The sequence below is a fragment of the Meles meles genome, chromosome 15 (assembly GCF_922984935.1).
Source record: "Meles meles chromosome 15, mMelMel3.1 paternal haplotype, whole genome shotgun sequence".
Classification (NCBI taxonomy): Eukaryota; Metazoa; Chordata; class Mammalia; order Carnivora; family Mustelidae; genus Meles; species Meles meles.
The window spans coordinates 56,645,968-56,669,678 of NC_060080.1; positions in this window are offsets into that span (position 1 = coordinate 56,645,968).

Genomic DNA, 23,711 nt, shown 5'->3' on the forward strand with positions numbered 1-23,711 from the left:
AAATGACCCTGGAAAGGCCAATTGGCAGGAGATCATGTGGGCCTTTGCCTGGCTCAGGGGTCAGACTTGAGGGAAACAGGAGGTCTTATTAAAGATTTTAAGCAGAAGAGTATCATGCTTATTATTTGATAATGATACCTCTGGTGAAGCAAGGAGGCGGGATTACAGAAGGTAGAGCCTGGCTACAGAGAAAACAGCCGGAAGACTATTTTAGCAGTTCAGTCAAGCAAAACAAAGAGTCTCACTTAGAAAATAAGTGGTATTTCCGGACCCATTTTATAGATGAGACCATCGAGGCACAGAGGAGGAAAGTAACTTACCCGGTGCTGCACAGCTGGCAAGCAGGAGCCAGGGTTCACACCCAGAGAGGGACTGTAATGGCCATCCACTTGTCTCTGCTCTGCCAGGCTGGGTGGCCATTGAGGTTAGGTGAAGCGGGAGGGAGTGGAGACAGGCAGAAAGCCCTCAGCTTGGACTGCTGAATGGGGTGGCGGGGGCTCCCAGGAAACCATGGATGGATCTTGGAGAGGAAGCAGATCAGGTGAGGGATTACCGAGTCTAGTCAGTCATGTGGCCCAGAAGGACCGTGAAAGTGAGGCCAAGGCGCCGGGACCATCGAAAATACCAAGACCGGGCAAGAGATGAGGGCTGGAGAAAAACAACCAGGACACGGAATATTGCTGCCAAAAAGTCACTGTTCCACCTGAGACCTTCACCCTAAAGACACAGAACCGGAGGCCCTGAGAGGTGGCTCAGAAGAAACAGCTCCAGGGCCAGCCTCATGTTCAGATCCTGGGCTTAATGTGTGTTCCGGATGTTTCTTCACTTCTCAAACCAGAGTTCTGCATTTATAAATGGAGACTGCCAATACTCCATCTGCCACATTGTCATAGGACGAAAATTAATATATATCTAAAGCACCTAGCATGTTGCTTTCCAAAAGGAAGAGCTCCATAAATGGTGATATTATGGTTGTCATCATTATTATTTCAAGGATTTGTTGAAGATGAGGCTCGAGTGCCGAAAACGCTCTGGGCTACCAGCCCAATCACTCTCTTGACAATTTTTCCCACAAAATTCTCTTACCTACATGGAATTTTTGCCACTCAAGAAAAGAGGCTCTTTGGAGGAACATGAATTAGCCTTTTTTTTTTTTTTTTTTAATCAGTTCTCTATGAGCCAAACGAAAAACCTGGAGAAATCAGATACAAAGAACCCGTATGTATATGTGATAAAATATAAAATAGTGATGAAAACACGTTCAGTGCCACCTTTTCCCAGTCTCAAGTGACAAAGGCAGATTGGTGGCGCTGCTCCTTGCGCATAAAAGAGAATAGGAGCAGAAGAATGATGGAGAGTCAGGGTTCCCTTGCTCGGGATTTTCTCTTGTGACGGCGTCTGCGTTCACAAGGGCCGCATCTCCCATGGAGGATGATGGTCTTGCAGGGGTCGCAGACAGTCCTGACGTCTAAAACTCCAACAGAAAAGATCTGGGCTTGGGAATACAGTCAAAGCGTTGAAGACTGAAGGATACACAGCCATTTATTTATCACTTTGTCATTTCCGACTTCTTCAGACATGTTTTTCTTTGGGATTCAATGTGGTGACTAACAACGTGGTTATTTAAGTGAAAGACCTTGGGTTTGAAAAATTACAGTAGAGAACAGTTTCTGGGAAAGTGACTCCAGTTCACACACACACACACACACACACACACACACACACACACAGCGCTAAGTTCAAAACACAAACTAATACACTTAAGAGGAAAAAAAAGAAATTGGAAATAAGTGGAATATATTGTTTAATGTGAGTGCCTCTAAGATAATATGTTGGTAAGGATAGGAAAATAAGCAATGTGGACAAAGTTAAAAAAAAAAAAAAAACAAGAAGAAGAAGGGAGAGGAGGAGAAGAAACAGGGCCAACCTCATCCATTAGAAATAAGGAGACATGTTTTGAGACAAAAATCCTTTTTGCTTCCCCACTAAAGATTCTTGGCCCTTTAGTTCTCTTCTCTGAACATGGCTGTGAAGCATCATATTCCCCTGGATCCGGCTCCTGCCATGCCCCCACCCTCACTCACGCTTATCTGAATATATAAGCCTGCCCTTTGCTCAGATTTATGGGTCGGGCCAGAGCTGTGTGTATTTACAGTGTTCTGACCTGAGGACCCTGGGCTGAAGGAGAAGAGGAGGAAACTGGGCTCATTCCATAAACAGAGACAGATAGGAGGGGGAGGTAAAAGGCTTTGCTAGCACTTAACATTTTTAACTATTTGGCCAAGCTTAAGAATTAGTGATTAGATTAGAGTAAAAGAAAAACGAGAGATACGGGTGCAGACGTGGGGCAGGGAGTCAACTGTGTATTTTTGCTTTGGTCCAGTTACTTGGAGGTTCTAGGTTGGGGGGCGGGAAGGAGTGGGGTAGGATTTAACATGGAAGGTCTGAAGGAAAATGAGTACGTCAGATATAGAGGGAGCTGTGAAACGCTTTGGGAAGGCAGAGAGTCTACAAAGATGAGGCTATAAACAATATTTAATAAGTTGGAAATTTTCTCTGACCACGAGTTGCACTCCTTGTGTGAAGCAAGACTACTTGCATTTTTTAAACTGTAATTGGTTATAGAAGAAAAATCTCCCGCTCCATGCTTAAACGAGAACACACTGACAGAGATTACCAAACCCCAATCAACTCTGAGTTGAAATATTTTTCTCAGGGCCTGCTGGCCACTTGAAAGCAGTTCCATGCTCCAACAGGGCTGGTAAATGGGCCATCCCTACGCAAAGCCGCTGGCACGCGCACCAGGTCCAGTGGGAGGTTCAGAGCCGCTGAATCTCCAGCTGTGCTTGGCACCCAAGAACTGAACCCTTCTTCCCCAGGAGGGTCCTGTGTGCACAGGCAAAATGTGAAAGCACAACTTTCGTTTGAGCTATTCTCAAAGAAATTACTTGCTGGAGAAACCAGAGTCTGGGGGGGGGGGGGGGACTGATGTACCAACTGACTCAAGGAGAAATAATGTGGCATCATAAGTACCATATTCATGGGAGGCCCCAGAAGCAAAGTGTCTGGGGCAGCCTCGTAAGGGGTTCATCCACAAATCCATTTACATGCAATAGAGCAAAGGACTATCCCATATACGGGTTAAGCTGTGATTGGAGAATTTGTGAAACACCATCAAATTGTGTCTTTTCTGCTCCTTTTCATGTAGAGCAATCATATCCCCGTGATGTTACCTAGGAAAGCATCTGCAGGAATGATGAGATTGTTTGATCGGAATTTTGTGTTCTAGCTAAGATGCATTCTGAGTAAGGAAGAGGGTTATTATCATAGCCCATTCTGCTTGGGTTTCTGTGAGTTGGATTGAATTATCACTAATAACTGCATGAGAAAATGGGTGTGTGCTTAACACTGTGTGTGGCATTTCATAAATGTTAACTTGTTTGTTAACTTGTGTGATACTAACGTATATGATTATTCAACTCATGAGTCTGGTATCAAAAGTGAAGTTAATTCTACAACTGAACTTTGAAAAAACTTAAAATACAAAATGCACTTGCATGCATTTTCCTTTCCATTTAGGTTTGGAATTTTATGTTGAAAATTACACATAAAAGTCAAAGCTTTGGAGCTAAAGAAGGCATTGGATTATTACTTGGGTACAAGCTGACTATGTAACAGTGAAAACTGAGGGGGGGGGGCAGTGAATGGGAAGGGCTACCCTTCCAAGGTTGCATTTCTGCAGTAAAATGAAATCTGTACTAGCCTGAGGAACTAATTTTTTTATTGCTCTCATGTTTGAACTTTTCTCTCCTCTGAAATAATGAAACTTCTGCTGTGTAAATAACGCACGCTCAAAGCGGGTACAAGCGCACGAGGAGTGTTTAGGAGGAACTTGGAGACAATTGCATCACAGCCAAAATGCTTTCCTTGTCATTTCTGTTGAGGTCCACTTGCCGGTGAAATCATTTTTTCCTCCAGTATGGTGTGGATCCCAGCAACAGTGGGTTCAGATGTAATCATTTAGGAGCAGAGACCTAGCTCAGTATGCCAGGGGGGAAAAAAAAAAAAAAACACGCACCACAAAGAACATTGAGATGAATGGCTCTATTTTATGAGCCATAAAAGTTTTATTCATCTTGACACTGAAACAGGTTTAGGCAGTGAGTTGACACGCCTTAAATAAATAAGTGGAATTAATTCCCCAGCCCTTGAAACAATAGCAGCATGCATGTCGTCCGGAGAAATGCCCCATTGTTTCCTGTGGCTGCCTGATATTGATATTATTTGTGTTTTTCTGTGCCACTGCCTCAGGGGCCTGGTTGATCCACTTCAGATTCATCCCCTGTTTTATTAGAGGTTGAAAAAGGTTCAAGACCTGTTTGTACCACAGCTCCCACCGACAGCTAAGGAACCAGTTTGGCGTCTGGTTTGTCTGTTGTTTTACTGCTGACCTTCAAATCAACTTTAACCCCTGACCTCGGGAGGCATCTATCATGACAAGAGGCTGTTTAACACAAATGGTGCCCATTTATAGGGGAAGAGACTCAGAAGATTTCCTTTTTATGAAGAATTTAGTTTTGCACCCCTCTTTTCTCAGTCACCACAGGTGAAATCCCTCTTAGCAGCTGGCTTATGAAATAATGGGAAGGGAGGCCTTAATGAGCAGAAAGCACCCTCAGCTGGAGATAAATATATGCAAATGAGATGCACAAACAAAGGAGCCTGGACAGAGAAATATCTGCAATTCCAGCAAAATGCTGCCTGCAGCTCGAAGATGAACAGCTTTGATAAAATGGTAACAAAAAGCACCTTTTTATCCTCCAGCGTGTTTTACATTGCAATAGACCATTGTCATTGCAAGCCAGTGGAGCGTGCAGAGGTTTTCTGCGCTGTTTCAGAAAACTGTTTAAACATTTGTTTTAAGGCATTCATGAAATATAATCAATGGACTGCTTCTGTGTTGTTGTTGTGATTTTTTTTTTTCCTGAGTGTGTTTTAAGATGTTGTTGTCGTTATTTTACCTGTTGGTCTTTTCGGGGTTTAATGCTGCCTTCTCGCTGTGCCATTTCACTTTCTGGGGACTTGTTTCTTCCACTGGCTGGAATGATTTTTTTTTTTTTAATTTCAATGGAAAGAGATTTCAAGTTAATAACTGGTAAGACTCGGCTTTGAGGAAAGGTTTGAACCATCACAGAGCAGCACCCAAACAACTAGTGTTAATGATGGCAATCAAGTGTGTAGAGCTAATTCAGAGACAGGCATGTAACATGCTGATTTTAATAAGCTTTAAAAAAGCAATCGCTAACTTTTAAAAGTCTCTTTTTAATTTAATCGCCCTTGGTTCATATGATGCCAAAACAAACAAAACCATTAAAATATGTTTTCAATATGTATCTGCGGTGTTGTTTGATAGCGTTTGAAATTAGCATTGTGTTGGTAAAATATTGATTTGATGAGCTTTCAAAAAATGGAAGAGCTAAAATCATCAACCTATTTAGGGCAAAAAGGAACATTTTTTTTTTTCCTCTAGAAAGGAATTAGGCGCCCCAGCCCCAAGATCGTGCCAGAGACAGCCTGGACCCAGGACACGGAAACTGCCGCATTTGGGCATACGTCTGTCTGATGTTTAGGTTAATAATCAAAGCACTCGAGGTGAGAGAAGAAACACTATACACGTCCCACGTGTCAAAATACTATTGCTCTCGAAGCTCGGCAAGATTTGGTTCTTTCATTTATAATACAATCCTCGCATTCTGCAGCAGAGACGTACGATGATCTTTACATCGCCCTTGCCTAAATTATTTCATCTCGGTGGCTTGCACTGGAGTGGAGACATTTCTTCTGAGTACTGTGTAGCTTTCACATTTTATGTGCATTTCATCAGGCAAATGTCAAATTTGCTAATAACAAGAAAATCTCCTCATTTTTAATCATGCCACTCCTGTTGCATGGGGCTGGGGGTTGGGGAAGGGGGTGGAGGAGGGAACATAAACGCATGGAGCAGTCTGGCCAGAGAGAAGAAGGAGAAAACGCCTGTTTGGGTTTTTAAATGACACATGCTCGGTTATCTCCACGTCTGAGTCAGTGCATCATTAAATTCAGGATTTCAGGAGTTAATAGAAACTTGGTTATATTAGGGATGCTTTCTCAAGCCCAGGTTTGAAGCAGCATAATTATGTTCCACTGCTGTTGTTTGGAAAGGGCGAACAGCATCTTAGGCACAGAACAATGAAATTACAGCTGAGATTTAGGTTAGCAAAAGCCGTCTTCTCCAGGCTTTTATGATTCATTATTTCCCATTAAATACAGTATTAGAAGTGTACACTAGATAGCTCATGGTTGCTGCTCTCGGAGCACATTATCTATATTACACAGGTCTGGGGAGCAGAATTAGAAAACTTTGGGGGAATGAGCAATATGTGTTTGCTGATAGAAGTACCATATGGCTCATCTTCTTCAATTGCTTTCATTGCGACTCTGATGCTGGAGAAATTAAAGTTTTATTTGATGTGGCACAGCTTAATGAACTGTCTTCTGTTAGGAAAATTGAATATGTTTCCTGTTATTTGAGCACAGAGCCTCCATGGTTTGGCTGATGAGGGATGCATTATGTATTGTTTATTTAGCATTTTGAAAACAAAAGCAAGATATTGAAGGTAAAATTGATTACTGCTGGATTGCATTATATAATCAAGTTTCCTCCTTTTAAATTTCCCTTTACAATCCTTTGTAAGGTTTTAATATGAGCTCATTCCATGTTTTCGTTTCTCAAAAAATAACACAGAGCTTGGTTTTTATCGAGATACCTTTATTTGTAAACAAGCCACAGGAAACTCTGAACTCAGTATCATTATATCTGTGAAGTTCGAGGAAGCATGTTTGGGAATAATGAACATAATTCAGTTTGTGCGAATCCAACTGCAAAACTTCCAGTTTGCCCCCAGTCGGTTTAGAGAATTTGCTAGTTGAGAGAGGGATGTCACCTTCTTTTGTTTGAAATAGACCACTTCAGAACATTGTGGGGAGGGGCCATAAGAAAAGGAAGAGTTTGGGGATATTTGGAACTACAAACCTCAAAATATCAAATTTAAGATTTTTGAGTTACTTGTCGGTAAATGAAAAAGCCAGATTCAACCCGTGAATTTAAAAAAAAAAAATGAAGCGTATACTCCATGAATTTTGATTTTTTTAACGAAATCAATATGATTAAAGAAATAGATAATCAAAAAGATACTGACAGGATGAGAAAATTAGGATGTCAATCCACATGAACGTTCTCTACTCCCTGAGGAATCTGCAAAGAGATCCGTTCAGCGTTTTATTTAATTTCCCCATTTTTTTTTTTTGGATCCCATCATGTCTTCAAAATATAAAATCTGAATAAACTCTAAAAAGACTGAATGTAAAATCATCTCATCACTGTGTTTTTCTCTCATTTTTTTTCAGTGGGAAATAATCCTCCCTGGCTGATGACTCAGGCACATGAATCTGCAACAAGCATGTGGGATAAAAAACAGTTAAAATGAATCAACATTTATCTGGAAGATACAGTCCTGACCTTAAAAAAAAAAAAAAAAGTCATTTATCTTCTGTGTCCTGTGATGTTTTGAGGATTCTGGCAAATACGGCAGTTAAACAAACTTCTCTCACAATCTAAATACTGTCTGTTCAAGAGAGGCTTCCAATGTTTATAGCTCACAAGTAAAGAAAAAAAAAAAAAGAAAGAAACCCTGGTATTTTACCAAGACTAGTGCTCTTGAAAATGTCTTCGAACGAAGTGTTTAAGCAAAACTTTGGCCACAGATATTCTCAATTCCTCATCCTTCCTCTGATTTTTTTTTTCAATGAGATATTTTCATCTTGTATCATTGCATTCCTTCTCTTGCAATTAACAAATTAATTTCCAAAACGTAACGCCTGACTAGTGACCTGGTCATACAAACTTCCTTTAGAAGCAGTTGAGAAGAAAACATCACATTTCTATGAACCCCGTCTCCTGCCAGGGGCCTGGGAGGAGGAACACCATTATGCATTGTTATCAGCGTGGTGTAATTTGACTGTTGACAAAGTATCCGTGGCAGTGAGAATGAGCGCAGTTACAAGTGTAGCGGGTTGTAATCAAGAAGATGCTTAGCTGTGCAACACTGCATCTTGAGCAGATTTGAATCAACATTGCCTTAAGGGGACACACACACATACCGAAAGAAAAAAAAATCCATTAATTTTTAGAGGAAAATTAGAGTGGCACTTGATGAAGAAAATTTGACATGCGTTAATTGCTCTGCAGCTCTCCTAATTAGAGATTTTCAAATTCTTTTACTGCTGTCACCGTGATGGCACATTGTCTTGCCGGACAAATACTGAAATTGCAAATTCGTTTGATCAGGAAGTTTTAGGGAGGGAGACTGGACTGAGTCCCCTCGTCAGTCCTCTCCCAAAAGGTGGACAGCTGGAGAGCAAAGAGGGATTTCCAGCATTACCTTCGCCACAGACAAGAATAGGCTTACTAAAATAGTTTCATTACAAGACTTAATGCAAAGGAAGCAGGTGCTGATGCGATTTTCTTCAACAGACGGAAATGTTCCTTTGATACTCATGCCTCTGTTTCATGTGAAATATTTCAGGTGGGGAAGAAGAAAAAAGCCAGTGAAATGCTACATTATACACACATTCTCATATTTCTACTTATATTCTTCAGAAATTGGAGAGAGGGGATTCTGAAAGGCCCTGTCACATTTTTCCCAGGTCTTAGGCAACAGCCTTCCTGGTTCCCCTTCTTATCTTAAAGTAATTATGCTGCTCTTTGGCCCTTAGGATGGCACCAAATATGACACCATAATAATTTTGGTTTCCCTTTTTCAACCCCTCTGTCTAGCCCCTGAACCTCTCTTAATTCATTAACATATTGAATTTTTTCAATTTTCCATTTTCTTGCAATAACAATATTAATGCCGGGGTGAAAGCTTGATTGGAGCTAAATTACTTGTTACCTGCTGGCATTTATTTATATGGCATTGAATTATAAAGCTTTGCTATTGTCATGCCTTGGGCGAATTGTTTATGACACCAGTAATAGGAGTAATTGTTATTGTTGAAATTACCTGTCAGCTACCCATAGCAGTGGCCCTTGTCCCACTGACAAATAGTGACAAGGGAGAGGGATCCTCCATGCGTCCCCCTGATGGCTTCTCCTCTGATAATAAGAAGTGCAGGGCCTCTGATAATTTGCCTGTCACTGTTGAGTGCAGCTCAGAGAGAGTTAGCCAAATTGTTGTCATTCACTTTGACAAAGACAGCAAGATGGTCTGGTGCAAGAGGAGGATTATCAAAATAAATGAAACCGCTTATACCCCCTTTGTTTGTTTGGCTCGAGAATCGCCTGGCTTTGTAGGAGGTTGTGAAATCAGGGTCCGGTTCCGGACGACGTACCTCTGTTCATTCTAAGATGAGGATCCCAGGGAAGGAAAGGCACTTGAGAAGACTCGCTATTTTGCAATTTGTCTTAGCTGTTTAAGGATGATTTTCGGGTAAAAAGTCGATAAGACTGTCACGAGAAGTCTGAACGTGTGGTTGAATGCATTCGTTTAAATCACATGTAAAATTCACACCTTTTCTCTCCTGCCTTCATTTTATCCCTCCTTTTTTTTTTTTGATCCATGCAGGCATTCAAATTCAGTAAATGTTCAAAAATGCACAAATTTCCCAGTTGCGACCAAGTTTTCTTTAAAACCAGAAATCTGCATCTTTGACTCTTAAAGTCTTTCAATATCATATAGTCAGATTTAGGATTATTATTTCAAATGGCTGTTTCCTTTCCATAAATTATCTCTTATTTATGTAATATCTTCATGTGTAAAGAGATAAATGAAACGTAGTTCCAGGTATGAAGCATCAATTATCATAGGCTAACAGAGGAAGCAAAATGACTCTGTTATTGCCAGAGATCCAATATAAATATTTGCATTTTAAAACCCCTTGGTTGCAGCCTGTGAACCTGTCATGGACAGAGAAGGGGATGGGGGGGGCGTGTCTGGGACTGTCCACTCTGAAAGAAAACGACTTTAAAGTCATCAAACCTTTGCTCTTATAAAAACCAAAATCATTCTCACCATTCCACAAAAGGCATCATTGCACGCTAGGAAAATTCTTATTTTTAAGGGGCCTGTGAGGTTATTCCTCATAGATCTTCTTGACAAATACTTGCCGTTATAAGACGTGGAAAAGAAAAGCAAAGAAATAACTAGGATAAATGTAAAATATTGGCTCCTTATAGTATAGTAATCATCTGTTTATTGGTCTCTCTACCAGACAAGTAATGACCAAGCCCAGCGTTAAGTGCCAGCAACATCGCCTTGGGCCCTTCCCTCCTAACACCGGCCATCATCTGATTAGAGGACCTCAAAGAAGTCACTATTGCATAATTTTCTGGGTCTTAACGGCACAGGTTGGCTGGCAGGAAAACTACCTAGGAGGGTTGATAAAGCAACAGTGAGACATAATTTTATTTACTCCACTTCCACCTTGCTCTCTGAAAAAGTCTCTGAGTATCTCAGACGCTGGTGGCTACAGAAGAAACCTAAAATTGGTTCAAATAGGGAGAGTGGGAGAGTGGGGGAGTGGGGGAGGCAGCGGGGTGGTGGAGGGGGTGAGACAGGAAAAGTAAAATTATCTCTCCCTTAAATGTCCCATGAGCTGCACCAAGAAGTAATTAACCACATTGTTATGGGCATCTAGACCTTTTCTTAGGTGTTCTGTATTTAAAGCAGGTAAGTCAGTTTTCAGCAGTGCTAAAATCATAGATGCAATAACATGATGATGGGAATAAAATGAGTTTTTAATTCTTAATAATAATGTAGTCATCTAAAGGCAACCATTCACTGGTTAACCATGTTGAATGTCCCTGATTAACAAGTGGAAGGCAGTGACATAATTAAGCGGTTATCGGTAGTAATAAAAATGCTCCAACCTGTCTTGGAATGTGATCCCTTTAACAGATAATTTTTAAGAATGTAGCATGCCCTTGCTTTCTCTGTCGAGACACACGTTAGTGATCCCAGGAGGGAAAATAAACATACGTTTTTAAATGAAGATATTTAAAATGTACCCCATATTTCAGCGTGTTGCTGTAACCTGGTCTTTTTTATGTTCCTCCTATAAAACCTAAATTAAGCCTCTTAGGAGTGGTTTTGCTGTAGGTTTCTTCTAAAAACACAATACATTTTAAATGGTTCCAGTACTTGAGTGCACTTTAGTAAGTGATCAGTAACGTGCATTCTCTTCCCCCGTTTCCAAGCAGCAAGCTTTTAAAAGGATGAGCCTTCTTTAAAATTTAGCTTCATTTGAAATGTAAACTTTTAACAAATAGTAATTGCTCCTCTAGCTGTGTTGATAAAGTCACTGGCAGCAAATCTCTTCTCTTCTCTTCCCTTCCCTTCTCTTCTCTTCTCTTCTCTTCCCTCCCCTTCCCTTCCCTTCTCTTCTCTCTCTCTTCTCTTCTCTCTCTCTCTCTCTCTCTCTCTCTCGTAACATTTTGAAACACCCATCAGTGTCAAAGGAAACTGCACACGTCTCCTTTGCTGCTCTAAATAAGACTCAGCAATGTTAAGAAAAATGTCAGAAAAAGCTCAGTGGATTAAAGTAACATTTCTGCACCATGTCACAGAGAATGGCAGGGCAGACTGGTCTGCATAATTCTGAAAGATATTTTGCGCAAAATGCTTACTCTCTAAACCAAGAGAAATTTTATTTGGAATGATTTAAGATCGTGTTTGATAACATGCAACATCCAGTTGTTTTTCTAGATCTTGTTATTCCGTATTATGCCTTTGGTATGTGTTTTTTAAATCAGAGCAATGATACACGCTTCTCTTTGTAGTGCATTTTTCCACCCGTGTGCAGCGTTAAAATACATTTCAGAGTCTTCAATGCATTTTTCTTTTCTTTCTCAAATTCCTAGGATGTTCATTCAGTGAAAGCAGTAAAAACGCTGGGCTCTTGCGCGTGCAAATTTATGGAACTAATCGTCCTTTTTAGCTTTAAATAAAATTTGTATATGGCTTTGGAGATGCTCAGAACAGTTCATTTATAGATATAAAAATATATACATAAAGCATTTACATTTCATTCATGTATTAAAAATAAATTACTGATTTGAGATTTTTAGTTTTGTTCTATTTTTCTAAAGAATATTCAATAATTGTCAAAGAGTGTAACAATAGTAAAATATCTCGTAGTATCGTAAGTATGTAATTAAAACTTAACGGTTAAAAAAGAAAATAACTTACAGGTTCGTTACTGGGTACCAATAGACATGGCAAAATTGGTTTTGCAGAAACAAGGTAAATCGCAGCTGATTTTAAGTATAAACTTTTTCAAAACAGTTTAAAAATGAATTTAGACAAATTTGTCTCTTAACCTTTAAAGATTTCCTGCCTGTTTCTGTATGTCCTTTATTACATTAATTTTTTATTTAAATTACACCATTAACTGGATATGAATTTATCAAGAATACACGTATTGATTTATAAAACAGTACCATTAATTATTATAATAGCTAGATGTAGCTGATATTACAAAGCCATTTAAAGGTTTTTAATATAACTTGGACATACATAGATAGATAGACGTTATGGACAAGACTACAATTTAAACTGGCTACTAGCAGTTAATGAAATCCTTGATTTATATTCTAGTTTAGAGATTGATTATATTGTTGCTTTGTAAAACTATTTATATTATGCCATTTTTCAAAGGATGTCTCAATAAAAAAGCTAAATAAAATATTCAGTCAATTCCCAAAGCAGATTTTGTTTTCTATATTTTAAATGCTAGTGAAAATAATTGATTGTGTGTGTTCCAAGCTTTGTCATTTCCATTCCAGAGGTGGCTTTCCTGAAGGGAGCCTCGTTTGCAATGCACACTTTCGCACACTCCTGATCCTTGCAGAAACAAACCCCTTCTCTTTATTTCATTACCAACATCGCTTCCCATTCCCTCCCCCCCAACAAACCCATGTATATTTCACAAAACCCGCACATCAGGACCCATAAGTCTTTTTGGCATCTTTTATGTTATGCATTTTTTTTTTCTTAAGGTTGTGGAAAACTGGGACTTACCCCAAAGCCGCAAAGCAGGCAATCACGAAGAGTATTTGGGTAAGAATGCAATCTGAAGAGAAAAAAAGAAAAATGAGGAAGAATATAAGCAAATAACTGTAACACTTTCCAATTACTTTTCAAATGATAATTAGCCAATGAATAGATTGAAAGTTAAATTCTTTTCACATTGTACTTGGTTTGGGTCTCCTGGTCTCTTTATTTATATCACTTTTCCTTGCCTGGCAACATATGTTACCGATTTATTATAGTATTTTTACTGTTAGCAGACAAATCTAAAGGCTAGCTGAGAAGGCTAGCTTCATCTGATGACTTTCACAACAACTGCAGGGCATCCTTGAGGGTGAGCCAATAGGCTCTTTTGAAGCTATAATACTATTAACCATTTTGATGCCGAAATATTTCTTATAGCTCAAGTTGGTTCTCTTTTTGTAGGTGCTCTGGGTTTTGCGTATATAAAAGTTTAATGTAAATGATTTGTTTAGTAAATATTTCACTAGCCTTCTAAGCACTTTCTTCCATGTGTCCTAAGTTGCGTAAAAGCCCTATGAATGCTTTGGTTTCTTTATTTTCCCTTTCTTTTACAGGACACTGAAATCTGGACACACATTTATAAGTAAACAGCATCAAGTTAAGTTGTCACTCCCCCCTCCCCCACGCTATTAATTTTCTGCTATGCTCTTAAGAGAAACAAATATCCCTTAGACTTCCAATGATCACATCGCTGATACATGTACAGCCCAGAAAAGTAAAGTTCAAGCGAGAGAGATTCTTTTGGGCTAAGAATCTGAAATTACTTTCCAAATTAGAGATGCCATTCGCTATAGCCATTTTAATGGGTACGTGGTACTAGCCAAAGGCTTATGCCTTCTAATATGTACATGTAAAACTGCCTGTTTTAGAACTATATTTGTTGACTAAAGTCTATTTTTAGACTTTATTTTTGATCACCTTCTATTTTTGATCACCTGTTATTTACTTCAGTCCAAATGATCTATTTACTTCAATTTAAAATCCCGACGATCTCTTTCTCCATTTGAATGTCCCATGCGGGACTCTCTTATAACTCCAGGTACATTTTGTAGACTTTCTTTGGAGCACTCGCGGCTTAAAATTTTAGAAATTAAATCTCAAATGTTGGAAGCCAGTGTTTCTTGTCTACAAGGTCCAACTTAGCAACTATGATTTAATCCAATTTGGACAGTAGAATTCAACGACTAAAACCGAGATGTTCGTGGCAGCCTTTAGGGGTCTCACTGTCAAAAAAGTGAACTTCATATGGACATTGGGGAGGCTATGTGTTATGGTGAGTGTTGTGAAGTGTATAAACCGGCGATTCACAGACTTGTATCCTTGGGGCTAATAATGCATTATATGTTTATAAAAAAATTTAAAAATTAAGAGAAAAAAAGTGAACTTCGAGGACCTGACAGGCACCTCGCACCCCCAGGTTGCAGAAGGTACTAAGAGATATTGTCTGTCCCAATACCCCGAGCGCAGTAGACCGTCTGCAAATCACAGCCGTGCCATAGCTTCCCGACGTGTTTCAGAACACACCACCTACCTGGTTTTAAGCCATTTGTGTGTAGAATTTACCGTCTTTAGAACAGGTGGTAAAAGAACTACCTTCCATCTCACCATTCAGCTGATTCTATTTCTCCTTTATGAAAAAGCTTCTGGATCTTCATCATTTATACTTCAATATACTTCCCACAAATTTTATTTCAGTATTAATTATACTTATCCCAGCACAATAATAACAAGCAAATTTTATATTAAACATCTATAGATGTATAGATATTTCCTAGTCTAATATCACTTAATCTTTAAGGGGGTTTATCGTTAAGACCTATTGTCAGATATTTACCATCTTTATTTCTTTTTTGTCCCCAGAAGGCCTCTTATGGTGACTCTAGGTAATTTTAAGTCAGGAGCAATTATGATCCAAAGGATTTCAGCTTCAGAGAAAGAGGCCAACTTTCGGATTGTATAAATGCACAGCAGTTCTGAAAGTGATCATGAGTAGAGTTAGGAAGACCCAGGTGACTCAGCGCTGGTCCTGTCATTTCATTTCATGAATGAGCTCATCCTAAAGGCACTGATTAGGACACGTTCACTTTAAATATTAATTTTCTCAGAAAAATGAATGGAGACAATTCTGTTGAAAGCCCTAGAGTTTTCTTCTTCCAAAGATTACATCCTTAAACAAAAACAGAATCTCTAGCAAGTTTTATCCCCATATGTGGAAGCACACCGACTGTGTACATGATCCTCCAAGGTCCTTGATGCTTGATGCTTGTTTCTCTTCTGGACTAGGTCCTCCACTCCCTGCTATAGTGCCCATAATAGAGGAATGGGCTGGACTGTCCCTTCTCAGCTTCTCTTCATTAACCCCCTCCACCCACCACATTGTCTCTCCCGCCTCCAATGTAAAGCAGGTGCCTTTTAAAGGCCTGAATCTAAAAACATAGGTTTCTCTGGCTTCCTGGCTAGGGCTTTGTCCTTATCATTCTGTAACATCTCTCACTGGCCCTTCCAACAACCGGTCCAAACATGAGCTGGGATCCCCCTTCCCTGTTTGCTCCTCACCTCTACCCCGACCCCCAAGGGCCACCCCCACACACACTCTGCTTTCTGTTTTGTCCATCACCTCGGTTCTTTCCCCCTGTTTCTGACCTGCACTTTTTCTGGATCAGACGCAGGCAGGTTGAGAGGTAATGAGAACCAGATGGACATAGCGCAGAAATTGCCCAAATGGGTATGAGAATGTGGGGAGCTGTCAGGCATGGAGAGAAGCTGGAATTTTTCAGCAATAAAATGGGATTTATCGCCACTCTACCACAGTCATTGCCGACAACCGTTTACCTTGACAGAAACCCCATTCCAATAGGCCACGCCGATGCAGATTCTTTTTTCCCAAAGAGTGATGATTGGTATTTGTTCTAAGGCTCAAATGGCCTGCACTAAAGGTGAAGCATTAGGCCAAAGTCCTGTATTCCCCACTGAGGCAAATGAACCTGCTAAAATAAGTTCCTTCCACAATGGCTGTGTAATTGAAACCAGAAAGTGAGAGAATTTGATAAATTGCTTGACCCTGAAGGAATGTTAAGGTCATAAATTTTCATTGCATTTTTTCTTCCTTTTTTTAAATTTTTATATATTGATTATATTTAGTATTTGCTTCAAAATTCAACAAGCTTACAGATCATCGGTTGTGGCCCCAGGGGATAGCACAGTAAATCATCAATTAAGAGGGCAGCGGGGCCGTTCTCCCCTCATCTTCCAAAGAGGAATGTCAGCTCCTCAGTCTTCCAAGGACAGTCATGGAGGTGTCTTACATCTCAGAATTATTCCAACTTTGCACGCAATTTGTCCTGGCATGGACAAAGTCAAATCCACGGGAAAGATTTTTCTCAGAGGGTGCTGCTACGCGTCTATCATTTAAGAATGATGGACTGTTAAGAGACTGGCAATCCATTTGCAGCAATCACACCCACACACCTTTTTCCCCTGGAACCTGAAAGTAAGAACAAAGGTATTTTAGCTGAAAAGAGGCGATCCTCTTTTTGAAGGTAAATTGAAAGTGTGCCTGTGTTTGTGTGTGTGCTCCCATGCTGCTGAAGGCTGGTTTTGGCAAGTCCGCTTTGAAATTTTTCAAACTTACTTTTTTAAAATCTGGATTATCTTAATGTGGAAATAAAACATAGGTCATAAAAACAGCCCAAACCGCATATGACATAATGTAAAACGGACTAAAATACTAAAGTCATCACATAGTAGCAAATTGCTACACATCTCGCTCTAAGGTTTTACTTGTTTTTCTAAGAGGGGAATGAACCAAGCTTGTCAGCATTTTAATTTAGCTGTACTTTAGCTGTACTTTCTACCGATTGCTTGTAATGATATATTACAAAGCATGTATATATATCGCCGCTCTATCGGGTTAAATAATTTCTTGATAACCAAAACTCCTTGTCCTGGAAAATTTTTCAAGAATAACCCATCTCCTTTGTATTTGTGTGCTTGACTTGTTCTCACTGTGAAATAAATAAAATCAGAATTTTTTAATCACTGAGGCATAGCTTTTATGTTCAGAATTTTCAGAATTCAGAAGACCCAAACTGGGACGCAAAGCAGAATTTCTGGTTGACCACTGGGACGGTTCCTCCAGTTTAGGAAAGATTCGTGCCGATCTATTTTCAACTATGAATGATCAGTTTGCAGACTGAAACCAATACCAGCTCAGGGATGTATAAGTATTAAATAAGCCCGTGTGCGTTTCTTGAAAACCATCTAAACTGTATAAGAAAAAAATAACTTATGGGGCATTCTTTAAAGTAGTGAGTGAGGCTAAATAATTTCCAGTCCTCTACCCCACTTTCTTTTTCTCAAAAATAATTAATGGCAATATTTATTCAGAGCATTTCTGTCTCAAAAAACTTTTCTTGCTCAAGTAAAGGAATTGGAAAAAGAGTTCCTAGAAGAAATAAATACAAATCCTTATTATTCCAAAACACAAAAGTCAGAGAATTTGCGAGTGAAGCCAAGTAGTAAGTAATAAACAGTTTCAGGGCTGTTGAAAGTCTGAGAATCTGGCACCAAAGTACAGGGGAAAACATAATTTCCGCGCGTTAGTGCTTATCTGTATATAAATATTCTAATAAGGACTCAGGAAGCATATGTGTTCATCTTAGAGAAGGGAGCTCATGATGCACAGAGGGTCTACTCTTAATCTAGTGGCTTTGTCAGTGTTGAAAACGTGACTTCCTTCCTCTGCACGTAAAAATTTCGTTGCAAGGCTGTTTCAGAAAAACAAGAAATAAGTACATATATGCATATGTATGTATATATACATATATACGTATAAATAAAATATGAACAGAAAATGGCTTCAATCACTAATATTTTTTGCAAACTAATGTTTAGCTGATGCAACTCAATTTTATTTTGCCTCACATTAGTGTCATAATGGTAATGACTAGCCTTTATTCACTAACAGTTTGAGTCAGCACTTTGAGACATTTTCAAATTAGGTCATACTGCACATTTGTGGCTGATACCAAGGTTGATTAAGAGAGCTGCACCATTTTAAAGTGATGTGGTGTGAGTTGAATTAAGTTCTCTCTGATAGTTACGGGAAATGGGAGGCACCATAACTAAGCAGAAATAATGTATGGGCTATAGGGGGAGAATATATTTCCACAGAGTGCTTGAAGTCATACTCATTTACAATTTCACAAAGTCCTCTGTCTGTTATGGAAGAATTCTATCATGGGGCCTAGAAACAAGCAATGAATTACAATAAGGACACTGGAGGCCTGGTCCTCAGTCCTGTTGCAGTGAAAGTCAGTTTTTGCCTTTATGTCCCTTTTGATCGTCTCGATAAAGAGCTTTTTTTTTTCCCCCTCCTAGACACTGACTACTGCTTTTCTGAAGTCAAAATGATCCCGTGTCACAGCCAAACCGTTTACCCATAATGTGATGATGCTGAGGTCTGGCTAAATGGCGAGGCAAGCTGGACCTGAAGGAAATGAAAAAAAGAGAAGGTGGAAGAAGGTCCACTTATATTGCTATTGTCGTGGCAAACCCACCAGCTCCACTAAAATGTGTAGGCACAGGACTGTCTCCAATTCACCCAGCACTTCCGATGAATTGTACAAATTACCCCTGAAGGCAGAGCACCTTTTCTTTGGGTTTAAGGAGAACAAAAATAAAAGCTGAAACTCTTACTTGCCGGTTTGCTCAAAAGGGCAAAAATAGCTGTTATTAATACCACTGTATTCATTTCACATTGCCGTCTCTGTAGCAGGAAGGAGTCATAAGTGATTACACATATATACTTATAGTAATAAATATTCTATATTATGGGTGCAAGTGGCCTTAAAAGCCAAGGAATCTGGAGAAAAACTGGAATGGTGTATGGCCCTGGAAAGAAAGAAAATCTCTGTCTTTGGCTTAGCAGGCTTTGGTCCTGAGGACGCAAAAAGAGTTCCCTATGGTTTCTCTTGCACATACACCTGGCTTTCTTTGAATGGGCAGCCTGAAACATATGGGATCGAATCACATGGTATTTATGTCTTTGTTGTGCTTTTTCAAATTTCCACTTCCCATGCATACCCTTCTGTAGATCTGGCTTGCGACCCAAACACCCTCCACCCGCCACCCCAACCCCGTCCCAGTGAAAGGGTGCTGTCCTGCCCCCTGCAGAAACCTCCAGTTTCTTCTCCATTTCTTTGAAATTCCATCTGAGCTTTCACGGGAGTTTGGACTGAACTTGTTTTCTTGGGGAGAAGACATAGGCAAAGTAAGAGGAAGGACCCCACTGGGCGGGGGGGGGGGGGGAGTGTACATGTTTCTGTTTTTGTTTTTATTTTTGTTTTTAATAAATGCACCTGGGGAAACCTGGGTGGCTCAGTCAGTTCAGTTTCTGACTCTTGATATCAGCTCAGCCTTGATCTCAGGGTCGTGAATTCAGACCCCTCACTGGGCTCCCCGCTGGGCGTGGAACCTACTTAAAAAAATAAATTAAAAAAATAATAATATGTGCACCTAATTAGGAACATAAAGTTGTAATAGTCACAGTCCTTCTCAATATTTATAAATATGTTTATATTCCAGGCTCCTTAAGATTTTCACAAGAATAAAAGGCAAACGGCCTTCAAATCTTGGGAGGGGTAAAAACAAGAACTCTTCAGAAGAGAGGGAGGGAAAAAAAGGAAGAGAGGAAGAACAGGGAGGGAAGGAGGAAAAGAAGACTGATTTGAGCTCTTCCGCTCTGTCCCAACAGAGACGTGCTCCCGCGGCATCCATCCCTGTTTCTGTCTTTCAGCTGTGCAAGTTACGAGCCATGCGAGTGATACGTAAACTTGCTGCCTTCGCTTCTGCTGTCATGAATTTCTTGTGACTGCCCATAGCCAACACCTTAAATAAGGGATAACTTGAATTTGGATAACTCCTTGTTCTTGCTGAACTACACCGGCTGCTCTGCCCAGACCGGACGATGTATCACAAAAACAAGAGTCTTGGAACGTTCTGTGACCCAGATTAAAACACAAATATCTCCGGGTTCGTGGTCTGCCGATTAACGGCTGTGGAGATGGAACACACCCTGGTACGTGCAATCACTTAATTTACATTTTCGAAAGGTCACCTGTGGTACTCGCTAGAAGGGATTATATATTTTACTTATTTTGAAGCAGGCTAATTTGCCTAGCTAGGGAGACACACCTTTCTGGCTACTAGGATGGCATAAATTTGCATCAGCCGTAATATCGTCATGAACAGACAAAAGTATTTTTGCCATTTTGTTAAGCAATTAATGGAATACTTGAGTTTCTCCAACAGTTTAATTTAGTACACGAGAATAGCATCGAGTGAGCTATGTTTATTAATAGTGGGTTTTTTATTATTATTTTCCAGAACAGATACAGGAACATTACAGGGGTTCAATATGACTTTTGATGATCTGGCATGCGGTGATTAAATAAGGTTAACCCTCATTTTCTATGCTAATAGGATATTTATAATCTCCACAGCATATCCAATTTAACGATTTTATTCTCTGTTGTTCAGAAAGTATTTCTTATTAGTGAAAGAGAATACCCTTACATTCACCACAGATGCTAGTTTAATTGGGCTTGAGTGCATTGTGTATAATTAGTCCACTTCTCTAATATTTCATCTATAATTACACAATGAACAATGTGCTTAAATTTCATAAAATTAGTGGGTTCAAAAGAAAGACTTCAAAAAAAATGAGCATTCCATTCTCAAGCTTTCCCAAGCCTTACTGAGAGCCTGATGAAAATACAGCTCAGGCCAGTGTGAGTTCCGTGAATGGGGAATGGATGCCCAAAGGCTCTGAAGTTAAAAGCAAAAGAATGGTCTCCTGAGCTCCTCTCACCCCACCCAATGACAATGTTCGTGGCAGAACTGTTTGGTCCAGGCCCAGCTGTCACCGGAGAAACAGGATTAAAATCCCCGAATACTGCATTCCCATGGTCCCTGCAAATGTCAGTCTTCAAGAAGGTATTTTGAATGGCAAATTTTGGGGGGTTGGGGGTTGGGGTTTGGGTATTTTTCTCCCCCAGCATTTAGAGCTCCTTTGGGCAAACTCATTTCAGATGGCAGCCTATGAAGTTCATCATGGAAACCAACTTTAGTTCTGCTAAGAATGTGATCAAGTAGAGAAAGAGGGAGAACAAAGAGAGAGAGAGAACCTGGTTTATGATTTTGAGCGATCCTTTACTGATGGAAGGAAGTTAGTGGTACCTCTAAGTGTGTATGTGTGTATTGCCCATATTAATTCAAATGAGGTTCAAGGGCAAAAGAAAGATGTATTATGGAGGTTTGAGAGGGTTTTTCCAAGGGCTGCAGGAAGCCTCCATGTTCATGCTCTGTACTGCCCAGCTCAGCCAAGTTAGCCAAGGTCAACAACAGGTCCACATGCCCCCTTCAATCTGTCTTCTCTTGTACCCCTAAAATGTCCGTCTTATAAAGGTCTTTGGAGGTTCTTTCTTCCTCATTTTGCCTTCTAACATGTTTGTTTCACTTCTACTGAGAGTGCCAATTGCCAAAGTGACCACTGAGACTCAGCAGCCTACCCACTGCTCAACAGACAAAGAAACACCCCCAAAGATTTCAAACAGAATCACCTTTTGAACCCATAATCTCTAAATGAAAAAATGGTTGGTTGGTATATTAGTCAGGATCTAGTCAGGAAATTAGAATCACCACCAGATTGTTCAACAGGGGGATTTAAACTAACAAACTAGTCATGAAGGTAGTGAAATAACTGAAAGTCAAATGAAGACCTGCCAAGGGTTCGGCAATAGCGGGAAGCCATTGCCATCCCTAGACGGAAGGGAACAAGGAAAGAGGACAGGTTCTGGGACCTCAGTGGAGATGCAGCTATTGCCAGAATCACTTTGAAAGCACTCAGGGACAGGGTGTGGACTATCCCAGCTTCTCCCGTCCTCTCTACTCAGAGGAGTCCTTGGCAGAACCTTTGTAGGAGGCAAGCAATGGACTCTCCAGGGCTATGCCCCCTAGAATATGAAAGAGCAGGGAAGGGGTAGGAATGGGTCTCAGAGCAGACAGGTACATGACCAAGCAAGGTTCCTTCTCAACAGCCTTAAGACTTATGTGTGAAGATAAAATTCCAAATGAATCCCTGGGTGAATACGGCAGAAGGAAATTAATATTTATGTTGCTTTTGAGGAGCACCCACTAGGAAAACGGCTATCATGTTGAGGATAAACATTTGAGTGAACTCAATCTATTTTAGCTATGTGGATTAAAAGGGGACACAGGTGCTTAAAAAGTTGAGGCCATCCTTGATCCCAAGCCCTTGAAGTTGTCTGTCAGAGTAATGTGTCATTTATACCCCGGTGTAGCCCATCAGCAGCAGAGAGAGGGGTGAATAGAAGGTCAATCTTGATTTCAAGTTCTCTGGGCTCCATAGATTTTGTACAGCTCAGGCTTTGCTTGAACGAAGATGGAAGGATTTTGGGGGGGATGTTTTGTCACGCCCCAACCGAGCAGCCCCAGACTGTTCATGTCCCATGCCCCTTCACTGTTGTCCCATGGCCGGATCGACTATTGAAAAAATAGTGTTTCAGTTGTCCTCATAACCCTTAAAGTATTCTTCCTGGACACCTTAAGGCTAGCACTAGTAGGGTTTGTCATTCAGGCTCAGGGACAAGGTCACCTTGAAACCTAGACATGAGCGCACTGTCAAGGTTTAACATTTTATCTTCCTGCTCTTCTACTTTCAGCCATATCACTTATCCACTACGATGCATGCCAGAGTTAAAAGTGATTTGCATTTGGTCTTACAAAATGAAGATTTCATAAGTTAGCTTTTTTTTTTTTCCTCCTGACCAGAATCCATATTACTTGGAAAGAGAAAGGCCAAAAGGAAATTATTGCTATTTTAGACAGCAGCATAAATTTTCTTCCTATTTTTAACCTAGCTTTTAATTTAATAAGTTTTATGACCCTTATATTAAGTACATATGTTTTACAAGACATTGTGTCCCTTGAGTCACCCTGAATTTGCTCTACTATACCAGAGTTAAATGAACGAATGCCATGTTTCTGATTTTAGCTCTCCCTGCATTCGATCCTTATAATATGCCCAGTAAAGCTTCCTACAAACAGAGAACCACAACACAACTCAAAAGCCATCTAAAGGCTAGTATAGATTGTTTTCAATGAAGTGAATGACTCTGTGTCCCTCTGAAGTATTTTAAATTTTGGAGTTCTCTCCCATTGTTGTTTGTAATAAATGACGAGGGACATACAAAGTCATGGAAATGGTCTCTCTTCTTCAGATCGGGCAACTAAGCATACAAACACCTTTATGGCTTTCTTCCACTGGCCAATGCAAAGACATTTTTCCTTTAGATTAAAGTTTCAAAATCGAAAACAACCAGATTTTGTCATCTGAAGTAATATTAATTTTCTTCTACAGACAGTTCCATCATCCTGTGTTCGTGGTCATTTGAAAATGAGTTTGGTGCTATTTAAACATAAAGAGGGTCTCACCAATCCAAAAAGAAAGATTCTTTGAATAATGATTCTAAGATTATTTAA